Raw genomic sequence first — 12,654 nt, 5'->3', positions numbered from 1 at the left:
CGCTTTTACTAGCTGTTAAAGAGAACTAATTACTAAGTCGTAGTCTACATGATCTGTGTTCATATTTGTGGCATGAGTATTTTCACTCTAGGTTTACACCAAAAGCTGTTTCATTACTTCCTCGTTAAGAGATGAAATCTTCACATATAATTCTGTGCAGAGGATGTAATTGCCAGTTAGTGTTTCCTCATTGCATGCTAAATAACAATTCGCCTATATGGGTTCTTTTCTGAAAAGCTCACTTTTAACATTCTGATCTATTTTCACGTCGCTTCTCTTCCTGTCTCGTTTATAGCTACTGTACTATGTAGTATTACGGAGGTTTCAAGACATTTGCATAACGGGGATATTTTCAGTTTAGCATTAGCTTTACTGCTTAATGAGCGTTATTTTAAAAAAGTGAAATTTTGCACTGAGCTTACTGGCTTGGTATTTAACATTTGACGTACGTATGGTTTCATTCGTTTCTGTTAATCGCGTTAGGTCTAGAGCAAGCACATGGACTGCTCCTCCGTATCTTCCTCTGTTGTGGTTCGCATGTGTCAGACGTGTGTCATATACAGCAAGGATAAGATCAGTCTCTTCCGTACAGCCTAGTTTCTCCCCTCGATGTTTGGAACTTAATACTGTTTATTATTATGATACGCCAGAAGAAGTGTGTTCCGAACAGAAACTGTGGAAACTGATATTTTTGTTACGGTACACGGACAGGCGCAATTGTCATTACGTTGTACACTGTATGTACGAAAAGCGAAGAGACGGTTCAAAGACAGTTTAGATTGTCAGATAACGGGCTGATGTAATGAATAAATATATACCTACTTACGAACAACGACCACCTCTTTGTGCTTGGTATGTTGGGGGGACAAACTTCCTGTCAAATTAAAACTGCGTGCCGGACTCTAGGGGATTGCGAAAATTATCATAGAAGTTTGCTGGGGTTATTAGAAACTTGTGATCGTCACAGGTAAACTTTCAACAGAAAATTGAAATTAATTGTGCATTTAGGATCGTTCCATCGTCGTTAAAATAACTGTTCAACCACTGAGCTGTCAACAAATGATCATACGTGAAGTGGGAACCGAAGTATGGATACCCGTGTCAAATTGTTGTTGATATTGTTTTTGATATACCACCATACATTTGGTAATATAACTGTCGTATTCAGACTCTGAAGAGAAGCTGGGTTAGTTAAAATAAACGGGCTATCAAGGTTCAAAAGAAATGTAGGGGGGGGGGGCATTAATATCCGTGTGGACAATGATTCGTAACAAAGTATCATATATTTGGCAGTGAAAATCAGTGTAGATGTGGAGACTACAACGGTCACATATATTTAATATATGCTATCGTAGATGGCAGGTAGGCATAAATTCATTCTTAGAATGCTAAAAAACAAGTTAGTATGTGAGAGAGCTGTATTGTGAATCGCTTACTTGAATTACAAAGTTTCATAGATCGAAAATATAGAACCTATATTGAGGCCATGGAGTGTATAAACAGACTGAGAGTGGGATTGGCCTCAGGTTTCTTTGATTACCTGAAGAATGCCACGTTACAACGCCAAAACATCTGAGTTTGCTGATACTCAACGTCTGTTAAGTACTGCTTCGCGAAAGTTGAAGTCACAATATTTTGAAAAATCTAGTACTCGGTAACAAAGTAGGTATTGCTGACATAGGGGGCGTGAAGATAACAGATGGTAACTCGCGCTAAACCATTTCTTCCATATAGTGGTTGCTCTGCAGCACAGAAGTACCTGTAAATTTATTGGATTTCAGTTCTTATCTGCAAGTAGAATTAAATGTCAACACGCATCGAAGTGTTGAACGCACACTTCAGGTATATATTTCTGACTGTTTATGGGCACTAGGTCTTTTGTAGTGATGATTGAGATTTTCACACAGCGCTGGAATAGTTTTCAGTACGTGCAATAATCCAGAAGTTTATTGTTGGTATGCTCAACTATATCCAAACGATAGCATTGTAATTACGCATTTTTATTTGGTGTGTATGTGCAGCTAACAGGTATTGTAAAATTACGCGTTTAGGAGTCAGATTTAGTAAATGGTATTGAATGTAGTTAGAATTGCGTTTGGTCCCGTGAAACTTTCGAAACACACAGTTACTTTTCCCATCGCATCATAGCCAACGAACGTAGGCGAAGACAGGAATTTTAATTTTTCGTTATGTATTATTGTCCGTTGTTAAATATGTAACTGATATTCACCACGAACAGTAGTAACTATCTTAACGGGTAGCAATGTGCAGGAGAAAAGATCCGCTGCATTCAGGGTACACACAGTTGTTTTTCCTTGTTATATTGTTTCGGTGCTCACTTATAAAGCAAGACTCATAAATTCATCGTTTTGGGGAACAGAAAACTTATTTTGGAACCACTGAGTATTATGAACTTAGTCACTTTCTCATTATATCGATCCCTGTAGTGTAAACAAATAAGCATCAATCTATTTCTGCTCAAATGTAACTTAGGTCTCTCCATTCTAGGACTGACAGTGATTACTGTATATATCTTTAGATCTTCATTGTATCCGCTTGCGACATGCTTGGTAACTAGATGTCTACCTTGTTTACCGCGGAAAGATATATCTACAGCACCTTAGAGATATTGTATGAAGCATAAATGAATGTTGTGGGTTCCATTTTTCATGTGCCGAGAGTACGTCACCATCTGTTTCCCTTGTAAGCCCAAAGTGTCATCATCCACAGGAGCACACTTCACTTGCTTAGTATATCTCAGTATGAAAAATCATATGTAGTAGATGTATAAACGATCTAGTTAATATTTTGCCCTAATTTGGTTATGGAGTTTTTGCGTCAGTTAGTTTGACAAACACATTGTCTTTCATGTGTCATTCGTGAATGTAGAGTAGAAAGTAGGTCGTGTGATTTCCTGCGTTGAAGTAATAAGATATTTTGGAATACAACAACACAGATTGTGCAATCAGTATCGGTACCCAGCACAGCCGTTCACTCTTCCAGGGTTCTCAATTCTGGTCTCTGACTGACTTGTGCTGACTGAATCAGCCAATTAAAACACTAATTAAATGAACAATATAGCGTCGGAAGCTCTTTAAGACTGTTCGCAGATGATGCGATTGCCTGTAAGAGTGTAACAGCGCCAGAAGACAGTATCGGTTTGCAGAATGACCTGCAGAGAACTGATGAATGATGCAGGTTCTGGCAATTGACTCAGAACGTTAATAAATGTAAGACGTTGCGCATGCATAGGAAAATTACTACACAACTATACTGTTCATGAGACTACTGGAAACAGTATCTGCCGTAAAATATCTAAGTGTTACTACCAAGGACTGATGGAAGAAATACAGAAGATCCAGCGAAGAGCGGATGTTGTCACGGGATCGTTTAGTTAGTACGAGAGTGTTACAGAGATGCTTAACAAACTCCAATGGCAGAAGTTAAAAGACAGGCATTATGCACCACGGAGAAGTTTACTGTTGAAATTTCGAGGAGAGTCTGATACATAATATTTCGTGGCACATATATCTCGCGAAATGAGCACAGCTGAAAATTCGAGAAATTAGGTATAATTCAGAGGCTTGCCGTGAATTCATCTTCCCACGCGCCATTCGGAGTGCAACAGTGTAAGTGGGATTAGTTAGTAGTACCAAAGTACCCTCCGCCACACGGCGTTACATGGCTTGTAGAGTATGATGTATATGTGATCTCTTGCGGGTTTTGCATACTGCTTTCTTTGCAGATGCTATACTCCGAATTTTAGAAATCATTACGCCAATGTAAATGTTCTGTTCGCACTCCCCCAAATCTGAATTTGTATGGTTATTTGTTTCGTAAACTTACCAAATGTTCAAGTGTGTGTGAAATCTTATGAGACTTAACTGCTAAGGTCATCAGTCCCTAAGCTTACACACTACTTAACCTAAATTATCCTAAGGACACACACACACACACACACACACACACACACACACACACACACACACAATGACTCGAACCTCCGCCGGGATCAGCCGCACAGACTGCAGCGCCTGACTGCTCGACTAATCCCGCGCGGCGTTAACTTACCGCTAGATTATTTTTCGACATTTTTTGGTTACAGTACTTTAACTCTATGCTATTTTATCCTGCCCCCGTTTCCGCGGCTGAGCCAACACTGATGCCCATTTGAAGCAAGCTGCCAACACCTGCAAAAGTTAGAGTATCAACTATAAAATACGATGAGATCCAGCTATGAAAGAGCGATGTAATATGTCATTTGACGTCGTCTGTGTCTGAATGAATCACTGGCTTTCATGTCTTTTCAGAATGAGTGAGTGCCTGTCTGGGACTATTCACACCGCCTGCGTTCATTTGTTGTAATCGTGTAATTCATTTGAATATATTTTGTTTTTGTATGTATGCTAGGAGCAATTATAATAATTTTATTCGGATTAAGAGCTGAATTGAGAGCTTTACCAGCTGCTACACACATCAGACTTCATATAAATATAGCATTATGTGAAGCCTTGACTTATGACTCTCAGCTAAATATAGGCCTATGCAACCAGTCATTTAAAATTCCTCGCTATTACCAGGATGGCTCCACTAAAATTAAGTATCACAGGTTATTGATTTTATGTCATAAGATTTTGAGGGCAACCTGTGACGGTACGAAACGAAGATAAAATAGTCTTCAACCATATAAATATTTGGGGTCTCCGTTTCTTTGTTTTCGGGCGTACAGCCGAGTTATGCACAATATTCCGAGATGGGTTTCGCGTACTCTCCAACTGGATACCAGCCTGGCCATTATTGCATACATAATGAGTGAAGCTGTTAACGTTTTGTTGTGTAATAACATTTATCGGGAACGGTCTTAAGATGTACAGTATTGCTGCTGCTTGGCATAATGCACTCGTGTTGTCAACCATGCGGAGCCACGTGGAACTAAGAACATGTAACGCCAGTTCCAATTACAAATTTTTATAGAATAAAATTATTTTAATAGCTGGATAAACTACTATTGTGGTCTTTGAAATGCGGCATACAAAGCCTATTTGTAGTTCCCAGGCTTTAACATCGTATGACAGCAAAACTTGGTAGGTAGGCTTGCAGGTTAATGCAGAACCGATTTACGCTGAAGAAAATCAGTTAAAAATTTGGACACCAGGTGCAAATCTGGCTCTGTACAGCATCTCGACGTCTCTCATATTGAGCAAATTGTGTAAGCGGCGGTAAATAATGAAATCAACTTTACGCCTTCCTCGCGACTTTCAACTAAAATGTCTCACCAGTACAGGAATATACATAATGGATGTACGAGTGCAGAGTGTACACACATATGGAAGTTTGGATGTGGCCCGTGAAGTGCTCTCAGGTAGCCTAAAGTAAGCGACCGCTCGCGATTAGTGGGAAATCTGGGTTCGAGTCCCGCCCCGGCAAAAATTAAAAATTTTCGTTGTAGTTTTTCCAGTGTACAGCTGATGGTAGTCCACATTCGCAACTGAGAATACATGTCATAGATTTACACTTGGTGGCCAAAATTGGAACTTAATTTTTTTCCAGCGTAAATCGTTCCCGCCTTAATGCATCACGAAATTTACCAAGTGTCGCTCCCCATACCATGATTAGAGCCCACACTGGACCTCTGTGAGTAGCTGCAGTTTAACTGCCCGTTATAACAAAGAAGTAAATAAACAAACGTAACGATAATTTTACCCAGTAGAAAATATATGAACTTAAAACGTTGATAGAACGTTCCGGATCTGGATAACTTCTCGGGCCCGTGGTCTTCATATGCAGTACACTACGAGTTATGGTATCCCTGCAGGTTGCTCTGACACACACCAGATTTTCAACTTGTTACTTGTTTCTCTTCATCCTTCGGAGCTGGACAGACGTTCACCTGCTGTGCTACTGGTCTACTACGTATGGAAGAAGGATAAAGCTGAAAGTTTGGGTTAAACATAGGTGTGATACTGAGACGATATGTTTCTGCTCTTTAGCTGAGTATTCGCTACGGTGGACATTTCTGACAACTTAAAACTGTGTGCTCAGATCTCTGCGGAGTTTAGATGATCGGATTGAAACGCTTGCCAAATTGGAAGAACTCTTGGACTGTCTGTGTAGAAAAAGCAGGAGTTGAGGATTCCGAGTCCTGATCAACCTCATGCAATACGATCTTTTTATTAAGATAAGTCATTGTTGTCTAATGTATTAATAGTAAGAACAAATTCTTAAAATGATCGATTTTACCCAAAATATTATTATTTAAAATTTGCCAATGGGTACTTAGCACTGTCTATTTGCAAGCTGAGTGCACTTAGCAACGATTAGTATTGACTTTCCACTCTTCATTTGCCGTACGAATAAAAGAAACATAGTGCTACGAATAAATGAAACATAGTGCGAAACCTGTCAAAAATTTGCCGATGGTTCAGCACAGTATAAAACTAATTTTAGCAATCACCGTACTGCAGCAAGTAACAATGTTACGGGTGGCCCTTAACCTTTCTACCACTATCGTGCCACGTAAATTCACTAAAATATTCAGGATCTTTATCTGAGCTGTAGTTATCCACTTCATCCTCAGATTCGTACAAGTCTTACCTGAAAAACATTTTCCTGTCACAAACACCACATCCGTCGTTTGTGGCGCTGACCGCTCTTCAAACGCACGCATCGTTATAAAGCTGCCTTATATGGCGAGAATCTGAAATTAGAGAGAGAGCTGTCATTTCTCATTTTATCGTGGGAATGTCAACTAATATGAATATAGCACATCACTTATGACTCGACGCGCAAGTCGCTGAAGTGGCGTCAAATCGAAAGACTTGTACCTGACGGGAGGCCTTAGTTACACAACATTCTTTTTTTTTATCACTTATGACGTTTTACAAGCAATATGTACATATCCCATGGACTGCCCCTTACCACTGTTTACAGCTACATTTTGTAGCTCATGGGTTAAATGCCAGACAAGGCTTACGAATCCAAAGATCGGAGATTCGATACACGGTCAGTGCTAGCTGTTTCATCACTGATCACATCCTTCCCATCTGATGATGTTTGTTAATGTGATGATGCCCGATTGCACTGTGGAACTAAGTGCACTTTGAGGTGCTCTAGATCTGGCGGAGCAAGCCATTTCTGAAGTCGTGGGACAGCAAGGTCATTCCGCCATGCCTGTTAAGGAAGTGTGGTGTTCAGACCAACGTTCGGGTTAATGACAGCTGTACCTTCAACAAGTACGTGAGCCTGACTTCGTTTCATTGACATTATCTGCGGAGTTGCAGCACTTATGAGAACGCTAATATACTTGTAAGCGGTCGACCTTCTCTAGCTCCGCCCACGAATGAAGTGGCACCTCTTACTTATATTGAAATTTAATCTCCGATGTGCATGTCACCAAGGTCTTTATGACACTGTCACGATTTTGACAAAAGGTTCCGGGTTCGAGTTCCGGTTCAGAACACAGTTTTAATCTGCTAGGAAGTTACAACTTTGGCAAACTTTTCTACAAGCTGTGACGATGCTGCAACCTTCATATACTCGAATAAAAGGATATCATGAAAGTATCCGAAACATCGTTAAAGATTTTTCGAGGAACGTTTCTTATAGATTGTATTTGACGGAGCTCTTTTACTCCACAACAAGGTCCTTGTACACGAAGCGTAGAGGAAGGCGGTGGCAGGAAGCAAGCCCGCCGTGTGTGCCGGCGCGGCGGTCACCCCAGGTGTCGGCACGCGTTGTGGGAGCTGTGGCAACACTGCGTACCAGCGGGGTATCTGGCGGGAAGCGGCCGGCATATTCTGCACAGCTGAGCGCCTCGTCAGCTCCCTTGGAAACAGTTGACATGCTGGTGAAGGTCCCCGAAGACGAAACATTGCTGCGCCAGCGATATTATTAGTCAAGCATCCCTAGGGTAAAGATTGTGTGCCTAGTGCAGGAAAGTTCTCTTACACTGGATACGTAACGAAACCGATTTTGAGCACTAGCGAGTGTTCAGTTCGCACTGAATCTTCTACTGTCGATGTAGTGAAATGAGTAGAGGAAGGTGAGCGTAATGTAGTGTCGCAACGAAGCACAGACACGGTCGAAATTTTGTTTAAGGCTTGAATCATTGTCTTAAACCCCATCCGTGGTTGCGAGGTGTCCAGCTTCTTACGGTCGTGTACGGCCAAATTCGTAGAGGTACAGCCTGTCCGACTTTTGTGAGGCTTTTAGCGATTACGTGAAGCACAATTAGTCCCGATCCACGCTAAATGACGTAGGCGCGAGAAGTAATGAGATGCGCCCTAAGGTTATATAGGTATACCAATCTCTCTCTCTCTCTCTCTCTCTCTCTCTCTCTCTCTCGTCCTCTCTCTCTCTCCCTCTCCCTCCCCCTCCCATTACGACGTATACGAAAGAAAATCCCTGACCCGGTCGGAAATAGAATTCATGCCTCTTTGCTTATCAATCCGCCGAGAGTTACCGAGGCGCACAATGCTCTTGTAACGAGCCAAATACACAGTGCAAACTACGCAAAGGAAGCTGTGAAAAGTAGAATGCGCCGATTAGCCGAAGCCAAATCAGGCAGAAGAATTTAGAACGAACGTCAATTATATGTATATAATCGCCAAAAACTACTTAAAATCCCGGGCATCAGTGGATAACATTAGCTGATGTTCCAGCGTCGGAACATGAAGAAAAAAGTACGGATATTCAGTGTAGAAAAGCGCAAAGCTGGATGACAAATTCTGTGATCAGTGGCAAAATTTCACAAAATTCGTGTAACCAGGAAAAGACTACTTTCCTTTTAAAAAGCTTCTGGCACATAAAAAGTGCACAGCTTATTTCAAATCACACCATAATCAAGAATTTTACCCGTAATTATTGAAATTGGCAGAATATCACTTTGTAATTTCGCTTCATAATACCAACGTCGAAAGGGCGTTCTCTTTCATAAGCGCCTAGTGGACACAGGAATGCAATAAACTGCAAACCTATACGGCTGCAAAAATGTTTTTGTGTAATTTCAAACTGTCTTGTGAAGAGTTCCACGAAAATATTTCTGAAATAATATTCCGTTCTTAATAAAACAGCTTTAAATGAGAAATATTACTACGTAACTATAGATTATTGAAGTTTCTTTGTGTCTAATTGAATTGACAAAAGTTAATGAATGTCTCTTCGTTTTCCGTCCCAGAAAAATAAATATTTATTTTGTTTAATGAAGAACTTGGAGTTTATGTTGACATTAAGATTATCTGCCTAAGAAGACTGTGTACCTAGTTACTGTTGTAACTGTCAAATTAGAAGGGTGTTTGCTGACTTTTTTTTTTGTAGTTGAAGCACGTTTAAAGGTGATCTCACAAAAACCGGTTGTAATTGATTATTAATAAACGTATCTCACCCTATTCATCCAGAGTGACACAAGCGTGAAAGAATGAGTAGCGGATAAAAAGTAAGACTTTTTGGCTTTCAAATGGATGTCCAACCATGTTCATTTAGGTTTCCTGTGACCTCACTACATTACTTGGAGTGGTCCTCCTCTGAGGTCATGGCCTCTGATAAACCTCCCCTCCCACGTACCAATAAGAACGCGCCACTAATCTTCAGATAACCATTTGTGCTCATCCTCTTAAATTAAAGTGGGCTAATTCCACAATACAAAAGTGCCTGCAACATCCGTGGTTTACGTTCCGAAGCTGGACCATATTTTGGATCTATAGACCCCTACACCAAACGCGTGGTGGTGGTGCGGACTCACCAAGGGAAATTTTATGACAACAAGCCCGAATTTAAGATTCATTATTTAATTGTACAAAATATGACTGTACAGTTTATAGTTTAATAAATTGATGCAACTCAAAAGGCGATACCAGAGACTGTAATAACTACAGAGAAAGAAGCTTACAACATTCGTTATAAAATTTACTCCAGCAACATAAAATCAAAGCCCTAAAAAAAAAAATTATGAACCACTCTAGGAAGGAGAATAGAATGGATCACGGAAAGCAGATCATGCGCAGATGCTCACTTCACACTCTGGATGCTAACTGGAAAAAGAAAATAATTAAAACTTCAAACACAGCTGGCAGGTACTGCTTTTAAGAAAACTTTCGATGCACTTGGCAGAAGGAAACTTTGGAGGAAAATATGGGCCGAATGCGCACACCACCACACAACATAAAAACAATTCATAACATTATATAGGCATAATGTGATTGCTGTCATAACTGGACGACAACTGTCGGTATACGTTTATCGTCCAAGGAGTTAGACAAGGATGTTGTCTCCCACCATTTCCGTGTAACATAAATATAGGAGTAGAATCATCTGTGAATGGAGAAAAAATCCCATGGCAGAATCAAAATAGATCATACACGGATTCTATAAAAATTATTTGGTTTGCCTGTCTACGGAGATCAGTGTGTAACCTGTACAGAACAGCAAAAGTGTACAAGATGGAGACATCCCTCCACGAAACCAAAGTTACGGACGTCAACCGGAAAGTGCACAAGAGAACCTAAATTTCAGTAAACAGCGCAACTCTCGAGCAAAGCAGAAGCAGCCAGATATCTAGCGCACAATCTCAGTTACATTCAAGAAAACTATATGTAACACAAAATTCAAAAACTTTACAAAAGTAAAAGGATCAATAAACAGCACCTTCAAACCATCTCTTTTCCACTAGCGTGCCAGGCTCAAAACTATACGACACTTTGGCCAAACGTTCCCTTTCATATAGCAGCAAAGTTTGGACACTCCGTAGAGATGGCGAACGGAAACTAATGAACGCCGAGGTGCTGTTCATGAGAAGAGCTGTCGGCTACACACTGGACCATATGCAATACTTTCCCAAACAATCAGCCGTAAAATAAAAATTTAAAATCATCCTATTGACTAATTTGTTCGTGCCTGCACTTCGTACTACTGAAATAACTTCATAGGGAAACGCTTACGGTGGTCCCCTGACCTTGCTATGACGTCACGAGCTAGCCAGACGTTTTGAGTGTTGAAACATCTTATGCTTGTCCCTCAGTATCTCCCTAAGAAATGGTTATCTGCAAATTAGTTGTCCCCAGTTTTATAAGCTCAAGAATCCGCGTCTGCCGATATGAAGTAAATAATAAAGATAACAGAAGTATTCAGCAATGGTATAAATATGGCTTTCGGAACAGACAAATGTAAGAAAAATAGCATAGTGAAGGGAAAACACACTAAACAAGAAGATTACATAATGGAAAACCACAGCGACTGCATAGAAGCGATGGAAAAAACAGATGCCTATAAGTATCTAAGATACAGACGAAAAATAGGAATAGATAATACAAATATTAAAGAAGAACTAAATGAAAAATATAGACAAAGACTAACAAAAATACTGAAAACAGAATTGACAGCAAGAAACAAGACAAAAGCTAGAAATACTTACGCTATACCAATATTGACCTACTCATTTGGAGTAGTGAAATGGAGTAACACAGACCTAGAAGCACTCAATACACTTACACGATCACAATGCCACAAATACAAAATACATCACATACATTCAGCAACAGAAAGATTCAAATTAAGCAGAAAGGAATGGGATTTATCGACATAAAGAACCTACATTATGGACAGGTAGACAATTTAAGAAAATTCTTTATAGAACGAGCAGAAACTAGCAAAATACACAAAGCAATCACTCATATAAATACATCGGCTACACCTTTGCAACTTCATGCCCACTTCTACAACCCTTTAGATTACATAACATCAACAGATACGAAGAAAGTAAATTGGAAGAAAACACTACGTGGCAAGCACCCTTATTATCTAACACAAGCCACACATCGATCAAGACGCATCCCACACATGGCTAAGAAAAGGCAATATATACAGTGAGACGGAAGGATTCATGATTGCAATACAGGATCAAACAATAAACACCAGATATTACAGCAAGCATATCATTAAAGATCCCAATACCACAACAGATAAATGCAGACTTTGCAAACAACAAATAGAAACAGTAGATCACATCACAAGCTGATGTACGATACTAGCAAATACAGAATACACCAGAAGACATGACAATGTAGCAAAAATAATACATCAACAACTTGCCATACAACATAAACTAATAAAACAACACGTTCCCACATACAAGTATGCACCACAAAATGTACTGGAGAATGATGAATACAAATTATACTGGAACAGAACCAAAACAACACCACATAACAAACCTGACATCATACTCACCAATAAAAAGAAGAAATTAACACAACTATTCGAAGTATCCATACCCAATACAACAAATATACAGAAGAAAACAGGAGAAGAAATTCGAAAATTCATCCAACTGGCTGAGGAAGTCAAGTACATGTGGCATCAGGATAAAGTTGACATACCAATTATACTATCAACTACAGGAGTCATACCACACAATATCCACCACTACATCAGCGCAATTCAGCTACATCCAAACGTATATATAAAACTACAGAATTCTGTAATTATTTCAATTACCCGAAAGTTCCTAAATGCAATGCAACATATACCGCACAGTTAAAAGGAAGTCACGCTTGATCAAGGTCCGCGTCAGTTTCCATTTTTAACCAGACATACGTCTGAGAAAGGAAAGATAATAATAATGGGTCTGGGCTTTGTTGATATGAGGTATTGAAAACTGAT

At 39.8% G+C, this 12,654-nt stretch overlaps 1 protein-coding gene across 1 annotated transcript in view; it reads left to right on the top strand.

The window, feature by feature from the left end:
- Window positions 1–12,654, top strand: part of LOC126272440 (frizzled-7) — a 110,752-nt gene that overhangs the window by 1,509 nt on the left and 96,589 nt on the right. The gene's annotated exons all lie outside the window — the stretch shown is intronic.

This window comes from Schistocerca gregaria, chromosome 5 (genome assembly GCF_023897955.1).
Source record: "Schistocerca gregaria isolate iqSchGreg1 chromosome 5, iqSchGreg1.2, whole genome shotgun sequence".
NCBI classification, from domain to species: domain Eukaryota; kingdom Metazoa; phylum Arthropoda; class Insecta; order Orthoptera; family Acrididae; genus Schistocerca; species Schistocerca gregaria.
Note: the sequence above shows the minus strand (reverse complement) of the source record. Positions and strands in the feature narration are given on the sequence as shown.